Genomic DNA, 9026 nt, shown 5'->3' with positions numbered 1-9026 from the left:
AGAGGAAAACATAACTCTCAGGATGTGATTAACTATTTGTAAATAAAGCAACTGACAAGGGATTAATTTCCAAAATATACAAAAATATCAAGAAACCAAAAACCCATAAAAAAATAGGCAAAAGACCTAAATAGGCATTTCTCTAAAACAGACATACAGATGACCAAAAGGGACACGAAAGGATGTTAAACATCAGTAATTATTAGAGAAATGCAAATCAAAACTACAGTGAGGCATCACCTCACACTGGTCAGAATGGCTATCATCAATAAAGCTACAAACAATAAATGCTGGAGAGGGTGTAGAGAAAAGGGAACTCTCTTACACTGTTGGTGGGAATGTAAATTGATGCAGTCACTATGGAGAACACTATGGAGGTTCCTTAAAAAACTAATAATAGAAATATCATATGACCCAGCAATTCTATTCCTAGGCATTTACCCAGAGAAAATCATAATTCCAAAAGATACATGGACCCCAACGTCCTAGCAATAAATATAATAGCTAGCACATGGAAACAACCTAAATGAACATGGAAGCAACCTAAATTCCACCATGAACACAGAAATGGATAAAGATGTGGCACGTATACACACTGGATTATCACTCAGCCACAAAGAGGAATGAAACCTGTGCGATTTGCAGAGAGGTGGATGGACCTAGAGACTGTTATGCAGAGTGAAGTCAGTCAAAGAGAAAAACAAATATTGTCTGTTAATGCATATGAAGGAATGTAGAAAAATGTTACAGATGAACCTATGTGCCAAGCAGAAATTGAGACACATGTGTAGAACAAACATATGGACATCAAGCAGGGAAAGGTGAGGTTGGATGAACTGGGAGATTAGGATTGACATATATATATATACACACACACTATATACAGTGTATATACACTATATACACTATTTTGTATAAAATAAATTACTAATGAGAACCTACTATATAGCACAGGCAACTGTACTGAATGCTCTTTAGTGACCTAAAAGGGAAGGAGAGCCAAAACACAGGGACTATGTTTATACATATAGCTGATTCACTTGGCTGTATAGCAGACATTGATGTGACACTGTAAAGAAACTGTACTCTAATAAAAATAAAAAAGGAATCACATCTATCATTACTTACATATCTGGTTTTGGGAACCTCAGTATAGCTATTAATATCCATTCTACCCTTGTCAAATTTAATGGTATTTATTATGATCCAGTTTTATAGTTGTTAAGCTAACAATAGATCTGAAACTATGAGCCATCCCATGCAAGGAGCCATGCCGTGCAGGGCCATTCAAGACAGATGGGTCATGACGGAGAGTTCTAACACAACGTGGTTTACAAGAGAACGGAATGGCAAACCACTTCAGCATTCTTACCTTGAGAACACCATGAACAGTGAAAAGGCAAAAAGATGTGACACTGAAAAATGAAACCCCCAGGCTGGTAGGTGTCCAACGTGCTACTGGAGAAGAGTAGAGAAACAGCTCTAGAAAGAGTGAAGAGGCTGAACCGAAACAGAAACAACACGCAGTTGTGGATGTGACTGGTGATGGAAGTATAAGTCTGACGCTGTAAAGAACAATATTGCATAGGAACCTGGAATGTTAGCTCCATGAATCAAGGTAAACTGGAAGTGGTCAAACAGGAGATGGCAAGAGTGAATATCGACATTTTAGGAATCAGTAAATTATAATGGACAGCAATGGGAGAATTTAATTCAGATGACCATTACATCAACTACTGTTGGCAAGAATCCCTTAGAAGAAATGGAGTAGCCCTCATAGTCAACAAAAGATTCTAAAATGCAGTACTTGGGTGCAATCTCAAAAATGACAGCATGATCTTGGTTCATTTCCAAGGCAACTCATTCAGCAACACAGTAATGCAAGTCTATGTCCCAACCACTAATGCAGAAGAAGCTGAAGTTGAATTGTTCTGTGTTCTATTCATGATAGGGGACTGGAATGCAAAAACAGGAAATCAAGAGATACCTGGAGTAACAGGCAAGTTTGGCCTCAGAGTTTGGCCTTATGGAAGAAAGGAAAGAGGACCTAAAAAGCCTCTTGATGAAGGTGAAAAAGGAGAGTGAAAAAGTTGGCTTCAAACTCAACATTCAAAAAGGTAAGATCATGGCCTCCAGTCCCATCACTTTATGGCAAATAGAAGGGGGAAAAGTGGAAACAGTGACAGACTTTATTTGGGGGGCTCTAAAGTCACTGAGGATGTGGACTGCAGCCATACAATTAAAAGATGTTTGCTCCTTGGAAGAAAAGCTATGACCAACCTAGACAGCATATTAAAAAGCATGCCCATCACTTTGCTGACAAAGGTCCGTCTAGTCAAAGCTATGGTTTTTCCAGTAGTCATGTATGGATGTGAGGGCTGGACCATAAAGAAGGCTGAGCACCAAAGAATTGATGCTTTCAAACTGTGGTGCTGGAGAAGACTTTGGAGAGTCCCCTGGACAGCAAGGAGATCAAAGTAGTCAATCCTAAAGGAAATCAACGCTGAATATTCATTGGTAGGACTGATGCTGAAGCTCCAATACTTTGGCCACCTGATGTGAAAAGCTGACTCATTGGAAAAGACCTTGATGCTGGAAAAGACTGAAGACAGGAGGAGAAAGGGGTGACAGATCATGAGATGTTTGGATGGCATCATCGATTCAATGGACACGAGTTTGAGCAAACTCAGGGAGATAGTGAAGGACAGGGAAGCCTGGCTTGCTACAGTCCATGGGGTCACCTGATTGAGTGAGTGAAGAACAAAACTAACATTAGATCTTCAATTTAGTTAAGCATCTAAGATATGCTAACCATTGGAGAACTTCACTCATCTAGTTCTGTACCATCTTTGAACATAAGATGGCTTTTACCTTTTCATGCAAGGTATTAGTTACACATGGAGACAAGGACTGTGCATTGTAGCAAATCATCACAGGTTGTCCTCCAGCTTAATAGTTCCTCTGCAAGTTTCACATTTTAGCTCTTTTAATTAGCATCTTTTTGGAGATCAACCCATCCCTTCTTCCCTCTTGATAACAAGCTGGCTAATACACATAGCCAGTGAAATGCTCATGGCCAATATACTTCCATTCTTTCCATGCACTTCTATGCCACTAAGAATCTGTTATAATTGCTCTCAAATGTGTTTATTCCTATTGTACTCATTTTTATTCTATATTTATGCAGTTTAATTAAATGTTACAAAAGTAAGACACAAGTGTTGAAAAAGAATTGTTTCTATTAAGAGTAAGTTTTACTGATCTAGAAAGACTTAATACTCGCATGTAGTTAAAAACCTTGATGCCAAATTAAATTTAAGAGAAAAAACAGTAAGGGTCAGAAAATAATTACAAAATGATAATTTTTTATGTAGTGTAGTTTTGATTCTCTTCCTAATTTAAAGAAATTCAAACTGGATGGCATGGATAATGGATTAAAGTATGTGAGAAAAATAAAGTAAAACTTCATAAAAAATGGGTCTCAGGTCTCTGGCCTTTTGAATCAGTTCAGTGTGCCAAACATTTTAAAGCAATTGACAGACAATTTATATACTGGAAAAAAAACCCATAAAAACCCTGGCCAGCGGTTGACGATGCTAAAAAAAATTCTTGACCTAACATATAAAAAATGATGACCAAAATTTATTAACTGATTTCAGACATATCAAAAACAATGTATAAAACTGGATCAATGATGATTTGTTGAAAATCGAAATTGTGGACAAAAAGAAAGCATGAATTCTGGGACATACAGATGGATCTAAATATGAAGAAAAATATTGGATTAAGTTCAGGGCCCTGCATTTCTCATGTCATAGCAAGAGATGCACAAAATGTGGTTTTACTTTTACATTGAACAGCTTCATTCAACAGTCAATAATAATGTGGTGACTCAAAAAAAAAAAAAATTGGAGGAGCTTTATTGGAGAAATTCCATTTCTTTTTTTAAATACCACTAAACCACTGCTTTTATTTTGCCACCATATAGTTATATTTTTAGAAGTTAAAGTGAAATAATTAGTGAGTGCAAACATTTTTTTCCCCTAAATGATGACAACTGTATTCAATATTTTGACTAACAAATAAAAAAAAACTGGTTCTGGTTTTGTGGTTACCAGTTCTACTGCATTGATGTCTAGCAGGATTATCACTCAGATATTTGTTCTCTCCTTCTCCTTAAAGAGTATCACGGGAGACCTCAGAGTCTCCTAAAGAGGAGACAGATTACATTTCATGGCCAGAATGTGGTTCAAGTGAGATCAGAACAGATCCAACTCCTAGCCCATGGTTTTCTCTGTCCTCTGCCACTGGCATCTCTTCATATTCTTCTCTATGATGATAGTTCAGTGATGAATACAGTAGCAGAAATATTGGCCACTTAAAAAAATTCTACTCATCACTGTTAAGTAGCTGGAAGACTCTGAAGGGGCACTTCAAATGCCAATTCAATCTCCATGACAAATTCTTTGCTTAAAGAAAAAATAAAAAATCCCAGTATTTTGCCCTCTGGGCTGAAACAAATGGTATATGACTGGTCTCAGAGACTGAAACATCAGGAGCAAAATGTAGTGCTTTAATAGAGCAGGCATATTCCTACCTTTATTCGTTTTGTTTTTAGATGGCTGACTGACCACACATCATTTTTATCTTGTAAAGCTTCATCTTAGGAGGTAATGTATGAAGATGCATCAAAAAGCTCCTTCCTATACAGACTATTCTTCATGAGGAAGGTGAAACACTGAATTTACAATAACTTAAGTATCAGTTAGTTCCATGAATTCAGCTATTTTAAAAATGAAAACTGAGCTTACCTAGGAATTTTACATAAAACATAGACAAGTACTACAAAATGCACAGAGAATTAGAAATGGGAAGGTTTCTGTATACCAGTTGGTATTACAGGCATTTAACTAATAAGACACTGCATATCCCTTTACTTCACACAGGAAACAAATTTTTCACATCTGATAACAAATTCTGGTTTTTAGTCTTTGACACTATCTGGGAAGCGTAGTTATGTGGAAGAAAGAGCAGAATTCTAGAAGTGAAAAACGGGTTTTCTTACTGCGCTCCTAATGGGCTCAGTGGCCTTAGATACACCACCTACAAGTCTTGCTTTGACTTTTCTTCACTCTGAATAGGAAACAATAGATCCCGCCTTCCCCATCTACTTAGTAGGGGTATGTAGGAAACAGTACTATGATGGAAAAGGAGCGTGATCTTGGAAGCCAATGGCCTTGGGTTAGGGATTTCTTACTCTTAATTAGGTTCTCATCCACCTCAGACCAAACAATCTGCTCTCTAGCCCTGCCATCAGTATCATGTAGACAACAGAGCCTTCTCACAGACTGTTCTGAGAGGGAAAATAAAGCTATGCACGTGGAAGAAATATTGTAAGGTGTGAAGCCTGGATAAGAGTAAGTGGAAATTACTTCCAGGGAGGCAGTACAATTTGGTCACAAGACGTCTGAACAGGGTGACCTGAACCTGAACTAACCAGTGGGTGCAAGGAAGGAAAATAGGGCTTATGATGGGAAACATCAAGGAAATGGAATTACAGGGTTTGGCAACTGCCTGTGGTGGCTGAGTGAGGACTCTAGGACACCTTCCAGGTTTCTGGGTGAGGTGATGGGTCAATGGTGGTACTTCATAATGAGAAAGTAGTGTGACAATAAAAGTAGATTTGGGAGAATATAATTATTTTTATATTGTATACGGTGAGTTTGGGGAACTCTTATGATGTCAAGGTACAGATACCTCATAAGATGGATATTGGAGCCTAATCTCAGTAGACAACTCTGGTATGAAAAAGCCCATTTTTGAGTCAACACAGTAAAGGTACCCTGGAAAGCATAAGTATTCCTAAAGAAGCTGTGAGGGCAGGAACTGAAAACTGCGATGGAGACTGGGAGATAACCAACATTATAACATGTTGAAGAAGATAAACCTAGAGAAAAAAAAAAAAGACTGAAAGAAAATGAGTGGAGAAACAGGAGGAAAACCAAGAAAATATGAGGTAATGTCAGCCAACAATGGGAACAACAGATAGTTTCAAGGAGAGTTTTGTCAACAATTTCCAAAGATTATTTAAAGAGTTTACAACGGAGGGAACACTGGTCACTAGAATTTGGATTCTATTTGGTGGGCAAACAGGTCATGAACGATTTTAAGCAACATTAAAACACAGCCACTGCTGCACTTTAGAAAGAACCTTCCATGATCCCCAGATACATAAAACAGCTGGAGAAGAGAGAGAGAAAGCCAAGAAGCTGTAAGGGGAAGCTCGTCTTAAGACTAGGTATGAATACCATAGCTTTCTGTCACCGCATTACCAGGCGCCCGTCCTCAGAAAACCTTTCTGCCGAGCAAACTTAATAGCCTTTTCCCTGCCAAGCCAATGTAGGCATCAAGGCAACAAGTGGAGATTCCTGCTGCCTGTTATCGTGCTGGGTTCTATTTTCCAATGCAAAATTGCTCTTATTCTATCATTTATTTTCCTTATTGATTTTCATGCAGACAGCTGGAACATTCACATAAATGTAGACTGCCTGACTTGGTGGAAATTATTAATTTGTATGTGTTAGTGTCATGGAAGAGCTCCAGATGTTTGGTGAAAGAGAAACGGCTTCACCTGACACCTGTGTCCGAAACCTTCCACACAGTGGTCACTGTAGAGATGATAACCATCGCTGTACTGAGTGACGTCAGTAAAAGGCCAGTTGTCCATTTCCCTCCACTCCTCACTATTCATACCCCCAGGGTAGGAACTGCTTTCTCCTCTGGTATTTTCCCTTGGTTAATACATTCAAAGGAGCCTTGAGGTTATTTGTTCACCTAAGCCTCTATGTATTACCAGAATTCTAGTATTTAAGAGATGAAAATCTGGACATAAAAACCCACATGATAAAGTGCAATGCTCTCCAAGTCTCTTAATGTAGATTTTTAGTTCACTTTAGTGAAGTCAAATTAGACCCCAGCAAGAACCTTTTCTTTTAAAGTAAATTCTTGCTTTCCTTGGGGATTAACTTTTCAACACAAAGAAAGTCTTTTGAAAAAGTTTTTGGAGCTATGAACAGCTTGATGATATTTAGATTCATAGCCATTGGACAATTAGTGTAAAAAAAAAATCAAATGTAAAATACCAATGTCAAGAAAGTATCAAAACAGTACAACACACTCTTTGGATCTTAATGACCAGCTCGTAAATAAAGAAACCTGAATATTGTCCCATCACTTCATGGCAAACAGATGGGGAAACAATGGAAACAGTGACAGACTTTATTTTCGTGGGCTCCAAAATCACTGCAGATGGTGACTGCAGCCATGAAATTAAAAGGTGCTTGCTCCTGGGAAGAAAAGCTATAACCAACCTAGGCAGCATATTATAAAGCAGAGACATTACTTTGCCAACAAAGGCCCATCTAGTCAAAGCTATGGTTTTTCCAGTGGTCATGCATGGACATGAGAGTTGGACTGTGAAGAAAGCTGAGCGCTGAAAAATTGATGCTTTTGAACTGTAGTGTTGGAGAAGACTCTTGAGAGTCCCTTGGACTGCAAGGAGATCCAACCAGTCCATCCTAAAGGAAATCAGTCCTGATTATTCCTTGGAAGGACTGATGATGAAGCTGAAACTCCAATACTTTGGCCACCTGATGCGAGGAACTGATTCATCTGAAAAGACCCTGATGCTGGGAAAGATCGAAGGCAGGAGGAGAAGGGGACGACAGAGGATGAGATGGTTGGATGGCATCACTGACTGAATGGACACGAGTTTGAGTAAACTCCGGGAGTTGGTGATGGACGGGGAGGCTTGGCGTGCGGCAGTCTATGGGGTTGCAGAGTTGTATATGACTGAGCGACTGAACTGAACTAAATGAAAAATGATTACCTCTTAGCAACTAAATCAGATACAAGTTAAAGAATTTGAAAGGACATAGGGATAAAAATTATAAATCCATAATAGCTTCTTCTTCACATTTCTTAAGATTTACAGTGAATTTTAAAAATCATCTCTCTTTAAGATGCCAAGTATAGTTCATTAACATAGTAGAAGTCTCAGACATAGATAGATTCTCTGTATTTTGACTTCTCAATCGCGTAATCTGCTAGTACCCCATCATTAATACCCACAATTTGTGAAGTACTGTGCCTGATGTAATGAAGAAAAGAATAAAGGCTAAAACGAAGACTATGACCTTTAAGCATTTACACTGTCACTTGGGAGAAAGGACTTCTGTCCACTCGATCATTCCAACTCATCCCCTTTCAGTCTTGCTCGTGGTAACAGCAGTACTGTCCACCTTGTTAAGCCCAAGAGTCTAGGCATTTCCACTGAATCTTCACTTCCCACCACTCTCCATGAACAGCAATTCACTAACAAGTTCCTTTGCTTCTCTAGTGCTACCATCCTGACGGAGAAACACCTTTCTCAGTAGGCTATCCCAGCTATTTTCCTCCTGTCCTTCTAGTCACTTCTCACAGCAGCCTATGAACAGCTTGATTTAAAGCATGAAATCAGCTCATCTTTTCTTTTCCTCTGCTTACAGAAAACTCTCCCAAGACTTCCCAGCACATAAAACTCACAATCACTTTCAGGTCTGTAAGATCCTGTGGTCACTGCCTATCTTTGGGTCCCCGTCGTTCACCACTCTGCCTGTCACTCCCCCAAGACTGAGCCACCCTGGCTTCTTCCTGACTCTCACCTGTTCCTCACTAAGGGCACCGGTATTAACTACTTGCTGAGCATCTAAGTCTTCCAGATACCTCCCTCTCACTCAGGTCTTCACTAAAACATTACCTCTCTAGAGAGGCCTTCATTGCACTTCCAGTTAAAGGCACTCCACTCCCATTCCAGACATTACACACTCTTCCAGGATTTATTTCTTCAATAACACTTGAAGTTATCTGTTTATTGATGTGTTTTTGTATTCACTGGATACTGGGAAAGATTGAGGGCAGGAGGAGGAGGAGGTAACGGAGAATGACCTGGTTGGATGGCATCATCGACTCAATGGACATGAGTCTGA

The 9026-nt window shown here is 39.1% G+C and overlaps 1 protein-coding gene and 1 long non-coding RNA gene across 17 annotated transcripts in view; both read right to left on the bottom strand.

Moving 5' to 3' along the window:
- The window catches only part of LOC120874253, a 9549-nt gene extending 9184 nt beyond the window's left edge, over positions 1-365 (bottom strand). The window contains exon 1 of the long non-coding RNA XR_005723616.1: positions 328-365. This is a non-coding gene — a long non-coding RNA (uncharacterized LOC120874253). The remainder of the gene's footprint in view (positions 1-327) is intronic.
- DLG2 (discs large MAGUK scaffold protein 2) overlaps positions 1-9026 on the bottom strand; it is a 2338778-nt gene that overhangs the window by 496396 nt on the left and 1833356 nt on the right. The window lies entirely within an intron of this gene.

Source organism: Oryx dammah, unplaced genomic scaffold (genome assembly GCF_014754425.2).
Source record: "Oryx dammah isolate SB20612 unplaced genomic scaffold, SCBI_Odam_1.1 HiC_scaffold_15, whole genome shotgun sequence".
In the NCBI taxonomy this organism is placed as follows: domain Eukaryota; kingdom Metazoa; phylum Chordata; class Mammalia; order Artiodactyla; family Bovidae; genus Oryx; species Oryx dammah.
This window is presented reverse-complemented; position numbering and strand designations above follow the sequence as displayed.